The sequence below is a fragment of the Amphibalanus amphitrite genome, unplaced genomic scaffold, assembly GCF_019059575.1.
Source record: "Amphibalanus amphitrite isolate SeventyFive unplaced genomic scaffold, NRLGWU_Aamphi_draft 000025F_arrow, whole genome shotgun sequence".
Taxonomy (NCBI): domain Eukaryota; kingdom Metazoa; phylum Arthropoda; class Thecostraca; order Balanomorpha; family Balanidae; genus Amphibalanus; species Amphibalanus amphitrite.
The window spans coordinates 889,668-909,916 of NW_024881521.1; the positions used below are offsets into that span (position 1 = coordinate 889,668).

Genomic DNA, 20,249 nt, shown 5'->3' on the forward strand with positions numbered 1-20,249 from the left:
AAATAAACATCTCACGATATCAGCTCGTCCGGTGCATATCCAGTCTCTCGGGAGATAAGCCATCTTGCGCTGTTTATTTCGGGAAGGATGGTATCCGCCAGGCGCAGAAGTATTTTAGGAAAACTGCCGCCCACCTGCTGCACCGCCTGCAGACAGTGTGGGTTTGGGTCCGGCGTGGGTTTTTGATCCGGCGTGGGTTTGGGTCGGGCGTGGGCTTCGGTCGACCTTTCCAGCCCACTTCCGGAACAACCCTCCCGTGAGATGAGGGCCCCTAACTTAAAATTTCAATGAACGGATGGGGTTCCTCCCGGTGGGAAAAAGAATTGGTCAACCTGACCAATCCTGGCCAATTACTTAGGAGACTCGGCAAAAGACACGTTCATTAGTTATTGCGCTATTAAAAACAGAAACAATGACATTTGCTTTAAGTGCGATTGGAACAATACAGTTTCAAAAGACGACGTGTACCTTTACGTACAATATAAAAAAATAATAATAATGAATCAGCGCTACCACATAGCTACGACAACCATGTGGAGGAATTACTCGCACGCTTTCTCCAAAAACACGCGCTCGTGCAGCGTTCTGTGTAGCGGGGCTGACCCGTTTCTGCAGCAGACTAAATACAAGAAGATGGATTAAGCAGAAGACGTTTCGTGATATAACGTTGAAAGCGTGGGAACTGAGAGCGCACATTGCGGCCGGGATGGTGCATCAAGCACGATAACGAGGGCAGAGACGACGGTTTAATTAGCACTTGCTGGTATTCCAGCGGCTATACGCTACGTAAACGATGCTTATTCAGAATCATGTCCAAGAAGTGGTCACCTATATACCAGTAGCTGGTAAAACCATCAGGTCAGTCCCCAAATGCAGTACAGTGGAATGTTGCACAACGGTAAGCCAATGAAGAGTCAATGCCATTGCACCACAAATAGCTGTTTGTTTTATAAGTATCAATCACATCTGCATTCCAATAATTAATTTTACCGTTTGCATTGTCACTGTAATTGACCAATGCAAGGCAGATGAGCAGAGTGTTTCACAAATAACGTAATGACACACCGATCGTATTGAAGGCTGATTAAATTGTTAAATCCGTTTAAAATATGAGTGAATTTTCGAACATAAACAGTGTTTGAAAACGGCCAGGTAGTGTTTATATTCATCACATACATGGCCTGTTTAGGCACCGTCCGTTTCCAGGGGCAGTCGGGGCGCCCGGAGCGATGCAAATGCTGCTCAGTTAGCGGCCCGTCTAACGGAGCGGGCTGAACCCGGCCGGCAGAGCAGAGGCAGGGCGGGAGCAGGAGGTAATTACTTCCATATGGCGTGCTGGGCATCGGCAGTGGGCCTGCACGTGCGCACGAGCGATCACACCGCCCAAAACACTGGGCCGCGCAGTTCGCAACACCCGCCTGAATGAGCGCACCGGCTACTGAAACCCTAAAACAGACATATTGGATCGTCTGAATCATGCAAATGTATGTGCATAACTGCTAAACGTTGAGTGCAGAGTCAAGGGAACTGGGTTGGGCCCTCCCCTGCAATGGTACGTTGCAAGAATTTATAGGAAGTGAAAACGCATAGTAAATGGAAGTATTTATACTGCAGACATGACAGACGTGACACTGTGACAGCAACGCTACACAGTCAGGTACAGGTAATTACCTGTAGATGCATTGAACTATCGCAAAGTAACGAGCAATTCAAATATCATAGAGTAACGTGACTTATGTGCGTTATAGGAAAATCTTTGAAAAAATATAGCAGACCGGAAATGAGCCCGAAGATACCATAGAGCATTGATGAGGTGCTGTTTTAGTGACTCTTTTTTAATTTTCCTAACCAACTTTACCTGCCTATAAACTTTCACATTGATGGGCCTATCGAAATTATGGCTGAAACTACAAATGGTCATATTGGTATTTGCAGTGTTCAAAGTTATCTACGAAAAACGTAACCATTTGACTAAGTAAACAAACATAGTTCAGACAACAACCACTACTGCGTGTCATTTCCCCTTAACCTGGGCCAATTTCCAGTATTTCGGCCTCTAATTTGGACGTCGAACACAAATGGTGTTGGGGCGGCATTTCACTGTCATGGCAAGGGGCAATATTTCACTGAAATCGCTCCTTGCTGCTCTGAAAGACCGGTTCACACAGGGGCCGTCGCGGCAGCAGGCGCGCACAATGCCGCCAATGATTGATGCAGGTTGTGAATCGAACTGGCCACGCGAACGGGCAACGCTACATTACTTTCCATTACGGCGGCGGTAAAAAACCGCTCGGTGGGGACCCCGGTTAAGATCGGCGGTGCGTTGCGTGTGCGGCTCACCCCGGGGCGGCAAACTGCGAGTGGGAGCGTGATGTATGATCGCCGGCCGGCGCCCTCACACTGCCTGCATGCAGCGGGGCTGCCCAGGGGTAGGGGTTGGTCCGGGGCAGGGCTGGGCTGAGGGGACACCGCGGGATCGTGTAGTGTCGCGTGCCCGACGGGCATAGCGCTGAACTCAGCAGCACCAGTTAAACTTAACTGTGAATTGTCAGTCAGCGCTGACGCCTGTCTAAAGGGTGGCGGGGGCTGTAGAGGGTCCGTGTTGAGTACCGGTTCCCCTCTGAACCCTGCCACAAAAATGGCCCCCTCGCCCCTCTTGGGCCCCCGACGCACGCTCCCCGACTGTCGACCCTCGCGCAGTCGGAGCTGCAACGTCGCAATCGATGGGGAAGTGCGCGAGGCGGAACGGCCGCTGGGGAGGCGCGACTCTCCGATTTCAGCGCGGGCGTGGCACAGGGCGGCGACCGACGGACGGTCCACAAAGAGACCGCACTGGGACCCGCACTCCGCCCCATCCCAATGCCCGGCGAGGCGATCAGATCCCCCCCCCCCCTCCAAACAGTCTGATGACTTTATCCGATCTCCGCGATGTCCCCGGAAACTAGCTCAATGTCTTTTCCGTGGATGCCAGCCAAAGAGAAAAGAATGATGGAACAGTGCAGTTGGGCTGCAATCCAGATGCACGCCGCATAGCGGCCGGTGATGAAGGGTCATGGTAAAGTCATTCGAATCCGAGAGAACTTTAAAATGGGCCAGTTTTCAGAGGCAAGTTAGCCAAGTAGGAGTACGACTCTTGGTTCAGTTTTGTGTGGGGGCTGGATTTATTGGAATTCGACGCTGGACGCAGAATAAAGCGATATTTTGTGTCCAATGTCAGCAATACATTGCAATGGAATGACCACATTTCTTCCAAACTTCTCGCCCTCAACGACCAGTAAAACCCTATGATTAAATCCTTAAACGATGTCGGTAAAACAAAGCATGAGGCTACATTGAGTAAAATAATTTGCATCGGTTATAACGATTTACTTAAAACATATGCTTCACCAGCAACATTGACTCAGCACTCCTCATCCAACACCTATTATCTCTTGGATATGATTATTTCGACATCTAACCATCAGAAAACGGCGTTAGAATACCAATAGCTACACACACAATCGAACCCTGAAGCCAACAAACTGTTGTGCCGTACCGCAAATCAATTCTAATCACCGGAATTAAAAATAAACAACTGCCCTGTAATCAAATTTGCCGTCCGAATGGGCGATCCACTCGGGGCAATCATATGGCGGCGAATTACCCGGCGTATTTTACATTTTAATTGTGACGAGCCGGCGGGCGGCGCCGTGACGTGAGTTATAGCTGCGAGTGCGGAGCCGCCTCCGCCGAATCGCCGCCCCATTATTGGCCATTAGGCGGCGGCAAAGGGCGGCGATGGAAGCGGAACGCCCGTACACCGGGCGAAATTCTCGGTCAACGGGACAGGGCGCGACACCGGGGCGCCGCTCGGTCTGAAACGGGACGTCCAACGGGAACGCCGCTCTGTCGAGTAGGGCAAGGTGTGAATGTGATACTCAGAGGCGCTTCTCCGTCAGACAGAGGAACTACTCGTGGCATGAGCGGGCTACTCATAGGTCAATAGGAGCAGTGCTGCTGTCGAAAGGTTTTACAGAACAGTAACTGTCTCATTCTGCCCAGCCTCTGCAGATAGGAGAGTGAGCAATGGTCCATAGACGTGACATCGACAGATCATGCCACTGAAAAGTGTGACTTTTGACACTGATAAGTCAGTCACTGTCAATGACAGGTGACCGACTATGACAGGTGCACTGAACCTAACACTGGCAGGTGTTTCTGGCAGCCACATGCCGGTCCCTCTCCGCCAGTTCCGTGCCCGTTACACCGTCCGTGATCTGAAGGAGCGGCAGCTTATCGTCATCGCTCTTCATTAACACCATACATGGCTCTCCGTAATGCCTCTGGTAGGTATGTGCATTGATAATACCACAAAGGGCTCCCACAAGACGGATGACTGCAATACATGAACACTCCATAACGGAAACCTAATTATCATTTCTAATCAGTCAATAACATTCGAGCATAATTACTTAATGACGACCAAGTTTGGCAGTAACGTTCAGCCAGCTGAGCCTTAAATGTATTCCTGTCTTCGACCGTTGACTCATCTTCATCATCTTCATCTTCATCGGCTCAGAGTCAAAGCTCGCTATTCTCATCATCGAGTCCCCTCCAGGCCCGCCCGCCCCCTCCCCTGTCGTACCGTGTCACCGGCGGCTCCGGTCCCATTTTAATGGAGAGCCGTGTTTGCCAGCTGCACACCGGGATCAGGACATATTGGCCCAGCCATAAGCCGCGATGGGCCGGTTATTGCGGCTCGGCGGTCTGAACTCACCAGAGAAACCCCCGAGGGGCTCCCCGTCCCCGCGGCGGGGACCGGGACGGCAGGATCAGGCCCTCCTCCCCATCACAGACTATCAAGTCACTTAGAGCCCGCCGGATGAACCCGCACGCGCCCACTTCCGGGGATCCATTATCCGCCGGTCGCCATAAATGTGATAATTTTGGGAGCTCTCAGCAGGACCGGCAGGACCAAGGAAAATGATGCTTTGCAGAGAGTCATGTTCAAATGAATCCCTCCGACAGACTGCCACTGGCTTCTCTGACAGATGAATGCTCATTTAACAGACCTTATCCCAGCTAGCAAACGTCAGTCATCCCTATGGTAGGCATCATTCGCTGTCAATCACAGATGTCAATCAATCACTGCGACAAGCGTTCATCATCCCCTGATAGTGGTACGAGCCATGAAAGACATAGGGGAATGAAATTTCGTTTGATATGGCCACAAGGGACTAGTACTTACATACATACTCCGCCGAGGATGGCGCTCCAGAGGGGACTAGTTCCGCTCAGAATAACGCCCCCTAAGACAACTGTTCCGCTTGATACAGCGCCCAAAGGGACTAACGTTTCCCTTGGAAGGTCGCCCACAGGGGACTATGTGTTCCACTCGAGATGACACACGGACTCCCCTAATCCGCCGAGCGGTAAATGGGCGCCCCACTCCCCTGAGGCACAGTTCCGGGCGGTGATCAGATGTGTCATCAGCACCGGGCCGCGTGTTTTATGATTTCACCAGAGACCAAACGGCTTTCCAATATACGCCCCATGCCCGGAATGGCGGCGCATAAAATGCGTACACGTCTCTCGGGACACGGATATTGATGATTTCGGTGCCGCGCGCACGTGCAATTTTCTGTTTCATTCCGGCCCGGCTAGATCAAAGGAGCCGTGTAGCGGATACGAGCGGCCACTTATTACAAAAGTTTCATAAGCCGGCGAGAATATATCACGGCAGTCGGCGGTAAGTCTGCGGCGTGCAGAATGCGGCGGCGACACTCGAGTTTCCGCCGACATTTGCATACAACAAAGCGTCCCCGAGCGGTGTGGGCCAATATTCTGCTCAATGGGATGACCCATGACACGGCGGCAGCGGCGGAACACCGCGGAACACCGCGGAACGCGACCGATGAGGGGCGAGAGCGACTCTCCACGGAGCCAATAACGCGGCTATTGGCTGAACTGTGACACTGCACTAGCCTGCCAACGGGAGGGGAGCGAAGAAACGCTGACAGCGGGAGGGAAAAACGGCCGAAATTGATTGGCACGCAGAGATGCAGCACAAAACGCACAAAACGTGAATATATGAATGATAAAGTAGACACTCGATAGTTGTAGGTAGAACTTCAGAGTGGAACTGTTGTAATATAAGCGATTGTAAAGGCAATCGAGCCCATGAATGTATTAGAATTCACCGTTTCAATAGCCATCAACAACAATCAGCCTCCCCGGCGGTCTCTCCTTTTAACCACCCGTTCGGCCGGCATGTGAACGTGTTCCGGGTTCCAGCTCGGCGCTGTTCAGTGGCCCCTCCTCCCCTCCCCTCGGGTACAGTCGGCTCTCCACCGGTGTCCGCCTCTGCTGCGGAGACCGGGCGGTCAGACCAGCCACCACTGCACTGGTCGGTCCCAATCAGTGACATTGAGAGGTATTAGCATGACAATGGGCGCGGCGGAGCCCGGCGACCGACGCGGTGGTGGAGTCAGCCGTCATCTCGGTACCACCCGCAGGGGAAGAGGAGAGGAGAGGAGAGGAGAGGAGAGGAGAGGAGAGGAGAGGAGAGGAGAGGAGAGGAGATGTGAGGAGAGGAGAGGAGAGGAGAGGAGAGGAGAGGAGAGGAGAGGAGAGGAGAGGAGAGCCGGCGAGCGCCCCATGCAATGTGCAACGTGCATAGCGTGCCATACAATGCAAGGCGCGCCGCTCCTCTCCGGTAAGTTGGGTGAGGTCGGGTGAGTGTAGGGTAAGATAGTGGGATATGGAGAGAGGAGGATGACGTGAAGGGGTAGAGTCAGGTAGAATGGAGCTGGAAGTACAAAAATGCAGTCTCGCTGGATAGTGTAGCTCCGTACTGTGATGTCAAATGCTCGCGCTTGATGGGTGTGTCGCTGGACATTTCCCAATCATATCAGGCGCCGTTGATCGCCATCAGACTTCAAAGCACGTAGCTTTATTGCCTGGTGCATAAAATAAAAATCGTGTATTCCATGCAGCGTTTTACGGTGCAACAGGACGTTTAATTCAATCCTAATATTGTTTGCTGTTTGTTTTTGACATGTTGTAATCCCCGGACATTTCAAGTTGTCAAAAACTTACTCGAGAAGTTGGCTTTTATGAAATTTTAAATAGCATTTGCAGTTTGTGACAAGACTTACAGGTTCTCCAAGGAATCCCGGTTTTCAGAGGATAAAGTAAATATGAGGCATCAAAACATCGCACGCCAAAAGTTCACCGGACTGCACGCTGCGTCGTCCAAGGTAATGAAAAAACCGACTCAAGCACTTACAACAAAAAGAAACTGCATCTGCAATCAGCAATACTGTACCCTCAGATGTTGTCAGTCATATCCAATCCTAAAACATTAACATTTTCAATTACTTATCTTATTCACAACCTCGTCAATTCCGGTTTCATGACCAAAAGCGATTTCCTACATTCCGACAGAATACATTTACTTCACACCCAGTGGCCGCTGAAGTATCGACTGGCACATCTGACCATCTTCCGAGCTCACTGGCTCTCTCCCGACCGCAGGAATGCACAGCTCGTGCCTATCGGAGCAATCCGTTACTCCTGCCGAACTGTTGTTCCGCCCCTTCTGCGGGGGCCGCCCAGACCCGATTCGGCCCATCACGGCGCCTTATTCAGGAAGTCCGGACCCGGCCCTGCACGCTGGCCCACTGAGGTCAGACTTGCCGGACCAGTTCTGGGCTAGAAGAGTGACGAGACTACAGCTAACCGGGTTTGTGTTGACTGCTCATGCAGTTGATGCTACTAAGTGACGACCCTTGCCCTGGCTGGGCCCATTCTCTTGCCACTGTCGTAGCAGCTCTGCTCAGGCTGGCTCCTTGCAAGTGTAGATGTAGCACTGAGTGGGTTGGTTCTCTTGCAGCTGTGGTTAAGATGCAGTGACACTAGGCATCAGTATGTCTTCGTCAGTTACCAGAAAGCCAGACAAAAAAGGGGGTTCCTGATTGAAATGGGGTTGCAATTACGACTCTCGCAGTGCAGACTTTGGTCGTTATGATCCCTGAATTATGCTGTGGTATCCAAATGAATGACATCGCCAATCAAACATTCAAGTCATTATCGCCTAACCGCAGGGCTATAACACAGTCGACCATAATTACCAAGTGGGCCATAAGCCTCGGTGGAAGTCAATGATACCGCACTGTCTCCTCCAATCGTATCCACTAACAAGCTTTAACGAGGCTTAACTTTATAACCGATAAATCAGCGGTCACGAGCCGTAGAAAAAGCCACTCGGTCGGGTCGTTGCAGTTGGGCCGATTCATCGCCCGGTGCAGCCCGTACCGAGAGCATCCGGACCGACGGGCAGTCGTTTCCTCACCCGGACGGCGCGGCATGGTATGACACGAGACGACTTGGCGTGGTATAGCATGGGATGGGATGGTATGGCGTAGCATTGCACAATGCACAATGCGCAATGCACGACCCGAAATAGTGCGGCGCGGCACGGTACAGTGCTGTGGTTCAAGAGTTACAAAAAAGCACAATGCGACTATACAATACTAGAGAGAGCGGCCCCAGAGACGGCGGCGGCGGCGGCGGCCGACAAGCCGAGACACTGGCCATGTTTTACCGGACACTGGCCGGCGGCCAAAGAAAACCACCCGAGCCGTGGCCAGCCGGGGTGGGTCGGGCACAGAGCGACGAAACGGGCCGAGACGGACCGAACGGGGCCGGCGGAGAGCACACAAAGGCCCCGGTCGTTAGCCGCGGGAGACGCGGCGGGGTTGGCCGGACGCCACGCCGACCGTGCCGGTTCGGCGGCCGTGCACGCCGTGCTGCCACCGTGCTCGTCATGTCCCGGTCCGACACCGTGCTCTGACACTAAGCCCGTGCTCGGCCGGCCACTGACGGTGTGATTCGGACGGCCCGACACACCGGCATACTTCCCGTCATGTCGCTCGTATGTTATCCCGGGTGTCATGAGTCATGACATGATCCTCCTCAAGTCGAGGGCCAGCGTACTGCACCTTCTGCAGTTGCACTGCACGCCGCAGTGCCATAGAGTTTCTGTGTAGGTATACTATAAGACATCAGCGATCTCAGACCGATCACTGCGTCAATCCCAGCCGTCATTACTTCATCCTAAATCATCAACTTACCACCGGGTTTCTCGGCAGACAGTAGCCAAATCTCAGGGAAGATGAAAATCAGTCAATGCATTATGCAGTGATGAGCCAAACAGGTATTGTATGTGTGGCAAACGCTGCACCGGCGGCAGTCGAGTGCACGGCTCCGAGAATAGCTCCCAGTGCCGCTGGAACACGGAAGAATTCCCGACGAGGCCGGTCGGTGCCCACGTGCCACTCAGCCAACTGTTTGGTCGTTAAATCGCTGGAGCGTTAACCCGTTGAATCGTCCGAATGTAACAGGGTGCAGTGTTAGTTTAGATAGTGTTGATGCTTCGGGAGAGAGGGGAGGGAGAGGGAAAGAGAGAGGGAGGGAGAGAAACGGGTGGGAAGGAAACAGTCGCATCCAGGAGTAATGGTTGAATGTGTCTGCGTCTCAACTACAGGAGTAGAGAGGCACCATTTCATTCAATTGATAGCTGCGTTTCAGCTCCTAGTGGTACTGAACAGTTGTAAAGATAATTCTAAAATTGCATCGGCTGAAGCCGCCAACGGCCAACGGCTAGTTATCGTGGCGCTGGCAAACCAACAGCACAGGCCACAAGTTGTTCGCCGAACGGCGATGACTAGGGCGAAGGCCAACTGCAAATGGTATGGGAACACTCACGATAATGAAAGACACATGCCGTTTAATGTAATGGCTTGTTTCGGCATAAATACATGTGTAACTGCCCTGACTCGTAACAGCATTCACCGATACTATCATGACCCTGCTGTTTCGTAACAACAAATGCATGGCACCTACGCTTGAAACCGATCCATAATTTTGGCTGTACAGTCTTTAAGCACAGCGCTCCTAGTAAAAGTCGCCACAAATTAGTCAGTACGGGTCCGTGCAGAATCCACACGTGTGGCTCATCACTCACTGCCGTGAGTGCCCTAACGAGACCGCGTCGGTCCCGGCCGGGACATGAGTGACTCGGCGGGCCCCTTTGAGGCGCGCGGCGCCGACCGCGGCCGGTCCTTACCGGGCCGGCACGAGCGCACAACTCGCTCTGGTCTGCCGTAACTGTCACCCTGCCGGCCGTCCGACTCTCAGTCGCGGCCGCTGACAGTCCGTCACAGTCCGATTTGCTCCGATCCGATCGGGGCTCTCAGCAGGCAGCTGCAAATTCTCTGCGGTTGTCCGGTGCCGGAGGGGTCGGCTGCGGTGGGGCGCAGCCGAGGCCGGTGGAATGAAACAACGCTCCATGCAGAGCTAAAGCCCAGACGGGATCGGGGATATGTAGGAGCCGTCTGGAGGACATTGTAATGGCATATAGCTGGCAGTGGATGTGTCAATGGCACAGAGATTGACATCAAACAGAGAGGATAACGAACTCACCGGTTGGAAATGTAAAGGATATATCAGCGCCAGAGTGGATTAATTGGTGGCTTGACTACAATTGCTGGGTTCGACAGGTCCAGCTGAGAACAAAACAGATCCAGCTGAAAACCTTTGACAGGTACTAATTATGTTACCAGCTTCAATTCAAGAATAGGCAGCAATTCGCTGCAGGTTAAGAGAGGCAGAAAAGAACCTTGGTGGCAGTAGGCATTGCCATACGGAACTTTGTAAAAATAAGCTATAGTTAAAGGGACACTCCCACCTTAACATTAGTCTTGAGTTGAGATAGCCAAATTGGTGGCCATGGCCTGCAAATACCGGTTTGGGCACTCACAACATCGACAAATGCTTTAATTCGGAGATATGGAATTTCAAACTTGCAGTTTTCGGATTCTAAGGGGCTAGTGCATTGGTATGCCCCCTTAGAATTTGTGACGTCAGCGGAGATCTAACGATTTTTAAATCTTTTACTAAAACGTTTGGTAGCACGCGGTGGTATATGCTGCTTTGCGCGCAACAAATGCCGCACTTTCAAATAAAGTCGCTAGGAACAGCGGAGATCCCAAAAAGTAGACAAAAGTAAAAGTCTAATATCTTGAAAACCGGTGAATATTTTTCGATGAAATTTGGTAGATATTCGTTTTCGCTCTTTCTGAACCGAGCGACATCACTTTCGTGCCAATTCATTAACTTTTTTGAAGGTGGGAGGGTCCCTTTAATTGAGCGCAATGCAAAGAGTTCCTTATAGCAATCGCTATGGCTCACTACAATGCTCGTGGCACACAACGCGACGCACGTTCAAAGAAGAATAGCAATCCCAATATACATTACATATTCATACGAACTACGAATTGAGGCTCACGATCAGTTCATGTGTCTTCATAGCGCTGCAACCAATCACACGTGGGGAATCCTTTCCCCGGGAGAGCAGAGGGGATTCCTTCCAGCTCAGTACGTTCCATACAGCTGTCAGCCGAAGCTGCCCACCGCGCCGCTGAGCCCTTCCAGCCGTCGGCATGCAGGCGGAATCCGCCGGCGGCGGCGGGCGGTGGCCGGAGGCGACGGCGGGCGGTGGGCGGCGGCGGTCGGCCGAGGGCGGTACACCACCGCCGCCGCCGCCACCGCCGCCGGCAGCGATAAAGGTGTCAGGGGTGAGAGTCTTTCCCACACTGGCAGACCATGCGAAGGCCGGCGCCGAGCGTGGGTGCACCGAGCTGGGCTCGGATCAGAGCTGCCGCTGAAAGCTGACCGGAGGAGGGCAGGGGCGGCGATATTGACAGACTGATTGTTCGTTTGTAAAACAAAAATAATAACATAAACAGCTCGCCTCGTATGACTAATGGTGCTGATTGCATGCAGTGCTGTGTACTTAAGTATCGGTGTAACTGTAAAGAACCCCGACCCCGCTGATGAAGTAAATAAATACAATCAACATTACCCTGTAAATACGGTTTGGGAGATGAGAGAAATTAAACGTCTCAGAGTGACCGAATGATCACCGAATTTTGAAGCTCCGCAGTAAAATCGCTTGCAACTTTGCCTCTCAATTTTGAGGTGGTCCCTGACCCCACGGCTGACCGGTTTGACCGGCAATCAATAGCACACAGCCAGTGAACGCCACTGTCGCGGAGATAGCGCACGTGCAGTGTCGCGTTCAATCTCCCAAGTGCGTGAAACTTGGTCGGTAAATCTGGCAAACGAGCAACAGGACGGTCCACACAGGAAACCGGCCCAAAGAATGGTCACTTTGCCGTACGGGATTCACTGAAATATTGATGCGTATTTCAAAATCCAAGAGTCGGGACAAAGCAGACGTGTGACGTAAGACGAAGCAGTTTCATCCCAACTCCACTCGAGTAACGTTCGTTTGCCACCAAATTGGAATAATTTGCTATTGGTAGTGATATTACATAGGCATGTGATCAGATTGCAGAATTATGAACCACTGTTTTTTAACTTGAGTAAGCTTTACGCTAAAAAAAAAAACAGGTAACTAAAACATCATCTTTTAGGCAGCATCAACACGGCCACAAGAACATAACTGGCATTCAAACGCCGGCAACAAGGATAACCAACAGGCAACATACGTCAGCACGAGCGATCGGCCGCGATGCCGCCACCCTCCTGTATCTGACAACTGACAGCGTAAGGACGGCCCGCTTCAGGAGAGCCCCGCCCGGGAGCACCGGCCGTAAACATGCACGCTGCAGAATCCTCGCGCCGCCGGCACTGGCCGTCCACTTAATCCCAATTATTTCGCCAGCATCACCTCCCGTTTGGCGTTTGGCAGCGTCGTGCTGCTAAATATAGCACTGGTCTCTGTCTAGTGTCCCAAACTCAATGGGCCAAGGTCTCAATTACTGGGCAGTGCTGGCACGGCGTGACTTACATTCATTCCGGGTGCGGGCGGCGCGCTCGGCTACTGTAGAGCGGGGGTGGGGCCGGCGGGGGTCTCGCCGGATCTCCGGAGAAGCTCGCCCATTTTCCACTCACTGCGCAGCCTCTGTCCGCCGTTAACATTCTCAAATAATTATTACGTCTCGTCGTCGGATGTTCTGATGCGATTGCACACGGCCGGGTGGCCAATTACAGTCCACTCACCCCGGCACAAGAGTGTGGCACAGAGCGCCCACCGAGAGACGGACGGCGGACGGCACAGGGCGGCCAGTCGCGCGGCTGCACTGTGCACGCTGCAGTCATTGCACACTGCACAGTGCACACCGGTTGGTTGAACAAGTGGAGAGGCAATGAAGCACAAGACAGAATACAGCAGCTGAAGTGGGTGGAAGAAGAGCATTGAACATTAAGTGTTTATGAAGTGTTCAAAGTCACACAGAGCCCTGAGCCACGACGTTCGACGGCCAAGCCGAAACCGTCGAAACCAAACGGCGTCGTCACCACCGCCAGCAGCGGAACGGCCATCAGATAGTGATCGCAGGCTCCGGGCCGCCTTCTGAGCGTCCCTACAGGTGTGTGTACACGCATTCCGACGCGATCGGAGACGATAGCGGCGCGGAGGTGACGCTCGGAGCTCGTTACCGGAGCGGCGCAGCGCCGGAGCGCAAACAACGGAGCGGAGCGGTCGCCACACCGGCGGCACCGCGCGTCCCAGTAGTGTCACCGGGAGGCGGCGGGCAGGCCGGTACAGCCACTAACGGCGCCGGTGGGTGCAGGGGAGACGTCAGAGAGGCTGGTGGTGAGACGGACGGAGTGAGAAACCAAACGTGGGAGCCGCTGGCAAGGAGTTAGAACTCAGAGTTGCCAGGGATGCGTCAGAGGCGTCGGCGTGATTCATACAGGGCAGGAAGAGGTGATCAAACAATCCAAAAGCGCATATGGATTCATCCTGGATCATACCGAAAAAGCAAGGTTCGCGAACATTGCCAGGGAGATTTAAACTGAAATCGGGAGGATACGGAAATGGCACCCAGCCATGAGTGGCGAGTGAAAGACTGACCTGCAGATATGAGCTAAGAATTAATATGGGTGGGAGAAAAACGCGCGCTGAAATGAGAAATAAGCCTAGGAATGTTTCGAGTACAGCAACGGTCTATGGTGGTCTATGCAATGTGAAATCGTGGATCGGGTCTCTCTCTCTCTCTCTCTCTCTCTCTCTCTCTCTCTCTCTCTCTCTCTCTCTCTCTCTCTCTCTCTCTCTCTCTCTCTCTCTCTCTCCCTGACCAGCAATGTTGCTGACCACCACCCGAACCGCTGTCTCATGTTTCAAATTCACGCCTCAGACCCACACCTCAGCCCAGACTCCAGCTCTCCATGGTTGTAGGAGCCGCTCTCAGCCGCTGCCGCCGTCGCGCCGCATTTCATTAGGACGTAATTGATATTACACTTTACGCCGGCGTATATCTAATTGCCACCATCTCGAGATAAAATAATTGCCGGCACCCGTGGTGAGGGTGCATGACCAGCTGCACAAGGCGAGGTGTTTGGTTCCCAGCAGACGCTCTGTCCGATTTATATCCGGCTTATCCGAGCGGAGCTGGCCGGCCCATGGTAGCGATATGGACTCTACTGGACAGAGCGACATAAAATTCCGGCTATGTCATCTGACAAGCATGACAGCTTTTTGATGTCGTAAGAAAATATGATAACCGTACACCTGAATGACTGAATATGGCAGCTTCAGTTACAAGCAACAAGGTGTTAGCATAATGTTTACGACAAATCGTGAACCCACGTTTACTTTGTCTCATGATCGCCATCAGTGACAGATTAAAAGCGAGGCAACAGCTGTTCTCGTCTGTTTGCGATGCCTGGATGTACGCGTAATCGCTGAAGACTACGCCGCACGAGATAACAGATTCGAGGACCACCCATCGGTGAAGATGGATGAGACAAAGAAGCAAGCATTGCGCCACAGACGGAAGAACCAGCGACAGCGCAGATCGCGCTGCGTCTTCAGCTACCATTCAATGCAAGTGGGCTGTCGGCGAGCGCAGCTTCGGCGACAAGAAATGAAACAACAGGAGCTAACCTAAATCTGAGCTCTGAGGCACGGTTGAGCGTGTATCGTGCAGTGGCCGGCTTAGCATTGGCCCTTATCAACCGTCCTACACCAGCAAGCCTTTATTGTATTGAAGACTGACGTGGCCACCGCAGTTAGATGTCACACAAGGTCGGCATCAGCTCACTGTTCTAAAATATGTAAATCCATCAATCAGCGCCCGTTATTACGCATCGATCACAGTGCTGCAATTCCATGGACGATTGGCTAGGAATTAGGATTGGATCAGCTGTGACGAAATGCGCAATTTACGCCTGAAATCTCGGCAATATGCACTCTGCCTGTATTGGAAAACGTAATGATATGCCGGCTACGCAGTAGAGCCAATAGAGGTCAATCTTTTCTAGTTCAACAAACGTAAATAACATATGTCTCAAAAAGGATTTCAACGTCGATGTGACAGTCGTTAGACTCCGCTGCTATCCATTAAGCACGCCCTGTACCGTCCAAAAGCGCATCTCAGCACCGGCTTGAAACGAACCAGACAAACCTGAGCTCTCACTACCCATCGAACCACACCATCAGCCGTTCGACGAACCCCGGCCTGAGCCGCACAGAGCCTCTATCTTGGCTGTGGATCCCACTCGTTACCGATTCCTGTGACTCCAGCAGGCAAATGGAATCACCTCTGGACCTCTGGGCAATGGGCATGACCTCATGGTATCAATGAACGGGTGTCGAGATTCATCATCAAATATCTAACATAAGCTTCTCTAGCCAGCTCATCACGCTAGCAAAACTATTCGAAGGTGTGAGATTTGAGGGGCGCCCGTCCCGTCAGCGGCCCACCCGCCCCTGTCATCGCCAAGCCCTTCTGACTCGGTCGTTTGACCTGTCAGCGCCCCGGGCTATCACTGAGCTGCCTCCGTCTGTCTCGAGCCGATCTAATCAGGAGACGCGCCGACCGTCCGCCCAAGATAGCTCGGCCGCCGCCGCCGCCTTACACCTCGTTAGCGGCCGTCAGGTGGTGCCCAGGGGCAGAGGGGAGGGGTGATCATCCGACACCTCTGTATCGACACACCGCACCAGCCGGCAGAGTGCTGGAGAGGACAGAGTCATGAGAGGACAGAGCTGGGTAGGACAGAGCTCAGAAAGGACAGAGCTCACAGAGAACTCGGTGGGGACAGGGCTTGAAGGAAATCAAACCGGACCCGACCCCGGAGTCTTCTATCCAATCCAATAGCCAATCGATATCACATGATCTGTAACATGAGACCAAACTGAGACACTGATACCGTCCTACGACAACCTCGCCATCATGGAGTCCCAGTGCGGGATGAGGCTCACCATCAGCCCCAACCCAGCGAGCCGCTGCCGAGATCGCCGGTGCCAGCGGACGCTCCAAGCGGGAGGCTGAGTCCGCTCATAAAGAGAGAAGGGTCCGCCAGAGAGCCGGGCCGAGCACGGCGCGACCAGCGATCATCAATCGAACGCCCACCGCGGCCGCGGGCGGCGCTCACATCCCCGGCCGCCATCACACAGCCGAGTTTATATGCAAAGTGCCGTCCGGCTGCACGGCAATGCACGTTTCGGATGCAGTCTGCAGCGGGCCGCGCCGGTCTGATGTCGCCGACCGGGCCGCCATGGACTCCAGGTGTACGGACTCTCCCCGCGGGAGACTCACCGCCAGACACCTCGGCCGGCGGCGTGACGTCAAATCGGCCGGAGCCGTGTCACTGATAGCTGCACCACCGCGGCTGGACTCTTTGTGGGCCAGATATACCACCACACCTGTACAACTAGAACGGTCATAAGCAGCGCCGCTATTATGAGCCCAACTGACATGATCTATCACGTATTCACAGCGCACGCCAAGTCCAACTAGCCCTGTGCCAGGCCCTCCCACGAGGCGGCCTAGCGTGCTCCCACCACCCGATCGCGACGCTGTTTACCGGCGCCTCGCGGCTCGTCCGATGCACGCCGTATCAGTGGCGGCTTGTAGTGCCAGTCACGGCCGACCGTTATGCCAGTCACAGTCACAGTCATGCCAGTCACAGTTTTATGTTGCAGGTCGAAGGCGTCTCGAGGTTCGGCATCCCCCACCACGGTCGGTCGTTGCATCGGCCGACGCGACGGGGCGTTCTGGTCCTCCGGTATATCGAAAGGGGCCCATCCGGTATTAACCACATAGGTATTTGACTAGCCGGCTAGACAGTCCAAAGCATGAAATTGTCAATCAGTTACCTCACAGGGAGTCTTCATTGCACTCCAAAGCCTCTTGGACTGGTCTGCTTGGGCCTCGGGCGCGTCGTTGGCTCCAAATACCTCTGAGGAGTCACCCCGTTCCTCAGAGACCGTCTACCTTGAAACTTTCCGTCGCGGTTATAAAGTCCCGGGGACGGCGCCTCCACGACATCCTTGTACCGGCGCGGCGTCCGGACTTCGGTCACCGCGGCCACACGCGGCGTCGCGGCGGTCGGCATGATGCTGAATTCTGCAGTCCCAGCCATCTGTTGTCAACACAGCCGACCGGTCCGGTCTGTCTCCCGGCCTTCTGAGAGACCATCTGGTCCGCCGACCGCGCCGGCCGGCCGCCGTCACCGGCGTCAGCAAATTAACTTCCCAGATGACTAATGACCGGCGCAGCGGTGAGCCCTCCCCCGAAACACAGCCTGCCCGGATCTGGCGGTGCGGCGGAGCTCAAGGTGATGAGCGGCCGAGTGGTGTTTTCCAGGGTGGAGCTGACACGCCGGTGGTGACCTGCAACTTACGAGACGGCCGGGGAGGGGCGCCGGGCGCGGAGGAACGCTTCAGGAGGGACGCCGGGTCAGGGCGGAACGGTCGCAGGGAGAGGAACGCAGGGCCAGGGCGGAACAGTCTCAAAGGAGGAGCGCTGGGATGGGGTGGTGGTCGGGAAAAGGAATAACGGGACGGGGTTCAGCACGGGAGGGAGCGCCGGGGCCTGCAGGTTACAACCATGGTGAGGCGAGCGGTGGCTAGACAGGTGAGGAAGGCCCTCAGGAGAAACCCACAGCTAAAAAAAAAAACACGCCTGGTGCACAGAGTAGATAACGGCGAGCAGAACCTGAGTAAGGGAGGGGAAAAGAGGGTGGAGGGAAGCAAAGAAGATGAACGGTGACAGCGATGGTACTGCTGGGAATCTATTTGCAGTCTAGATTAACGGAACAAAGAAGATCCAAATTAAGTCACAATACGAATTCCACAGATCCGACGATATGCCATCACTTATGTCCAATTTACACAGAGAAGTGATAGTACATAAACGTCCGGGAGGATATTTATCCTCCCCAAATCAGACGGTCATCTCAAGGACCGGGCGAGATTTTTCTCGCCATGATGGCGACTAATATCAAGAACCATTTATACCTGTCTAGGCCCAAACACTGGAGCTTCTGATCTCCTGATCTTCACCTCGGTAGGTAATTCTGGACAGCGAATAATTAAAACCTGAAGCTTCCGAACGGAACGAAGAACGATTAGGCCTGAGATCCTGAGATCGTTGGCTATATTTGACTATAGTGTGATAGATGTCACTGAGTCACGAACGATGAACAAAATGCCACTAGAACTGCCTGTCACAAGTGTAACACCGAGCGAAGCTGACGCTAAAACTAGTAGTCAAGTACGATTACGGATATATTGGGCCTTTAGATATCCCACAGCTGGTTCCACCAAGGGGTTGATGCTGGGCGATCAGGATTGATCATCCACTGATGTCTGAATTTCAGCGCTTGACACATCCCACCGGCATCCAGTACAGTGAGTCACTGAGCTGAACTGGTCCGGTGAAACGGCGACAGTCGTGACAAACCGAGCCCCTTCCCACAACACAGCCGCCGATCGGGTTCGAACCAGGCCGAGAGACGAATGATTCCTCTACAACGCTCACTGCAGGATTGACATAACTCCGGTCCACAGTGACGCTTCACCGTAGAGTGCACTGTGGAGGACGGAAAGCTATACACTTACACTTGTATGGGACATCTCGAGAACTGGGCCATCCTATCATTCAAACATAAACTCTACGTAAGGATGGATTGCTACGCACGCAGCGATGGCGAAGCCATCTGACTGAAGCCTCCCTCAATGCACTGTCGCCGATAATACGGGACCTGAGTCAAGAAATAATTTCTCCATATACTTTTATGCCCAATCGCGTATTCGTGTAAGTCTCATCCATTACCGTTGCACCTCAGTCAGGGGGGGGGGGCGAGGCTCCGCGCTGCCCCCTCGGTGCCCCGCCCCTCCCGTCCCCTGCAGCGGAGCGGCGATCAGACGGCGTCTGACACTAATTAACACTAATCTGACGGCAGAGACGCCGGAGAAGCCGGCAGACGCCGTGGGCGGGACGGATCGGGGGTTAGGGGGGGGGGCGGATGAGCGGGGGAGGTGGGTCGGTGCGGACGGACCAGGGGTGAGGACGGCACTCACGGGGCGGGGGACTCGCGCCTCATGGGACTCACGGGACTCACGCGGCAGTGGCACTCAAGGAGAACTCACGCCTCATGGACTTACGGGATTCACACGGCACTCATGCCTTCTCCCCCGAGGCAGAGGGGAGACGAGCGGGCGGCGCTGACGGAGCTGACGGAGACTGTAGTGCTGCATGGGCAAAGGGAACTGGGAACACTGCTGAGATGGCTCCAGTTGTGGACACTGGACAGCACTGCTGAGTGCTGTGTGAGTGCACTGATTTGAGAGCGCTGCCCAGATAGCTTAACTACTGAGTCGGCATCATCATTCATCAATGACTCCCGTGATGTGGGAGCACTGAAAAGACGAGAGTGCACGTTGTTGAGGTGTTACAACCAGGAACCAGTTGCTGAGAGGTGCTGCTGCTGAAATAACTTCAAATCCCTGTTGAATCCCCACGTCCATCCCACCGAATGACACTGCTGAGATGAGAAGATTCAATACTGAAAATGCAGTCACTACGGAAGTTACGGCGCATGGGCCTCCTTCCGCGACTAGAGCGACTGGCTTCCGGTTTCCGAGATTTCATTACGGAATTCCGGGTACGTTTCGAAGGGCCCCGCAGTCCGCGGAGCGTCGAACCGCACCGCGCCACATCCTGTCAATAGCTACCGTCGTAATTCACAGTCCCATTAATGATGTGCCGATGAGCTCGTTGTGTAATCATTGCCAAGTCTCCAGACACTGCAATCCAATCTGACGGACTCCGCCGCCTGTAATCGAGCGCTGTCATTAGTTATTCATCTCTCGAGTGGAAACTCCACTCAAGCTGATGCCTCGAGTCGCTTACACCGGCTCATCCAGATTTAAGCACGCACACGTCACGTCT

At 53.6% G+C, this 20,249-nt stretch overlaps 1 long non-coding RNA gene across 1 annotated transcript in view; it reads right to left on the reverse strand.

Moving 5' to 3' along the window:
• The window catches only part of LOC122393995, a 36,970-nt gene that overhangs the window by 15,831 nt on the left and 890 nt on the right, over positions 1-20,249 (reverse strand). The window lies entirely within an intron of this gene.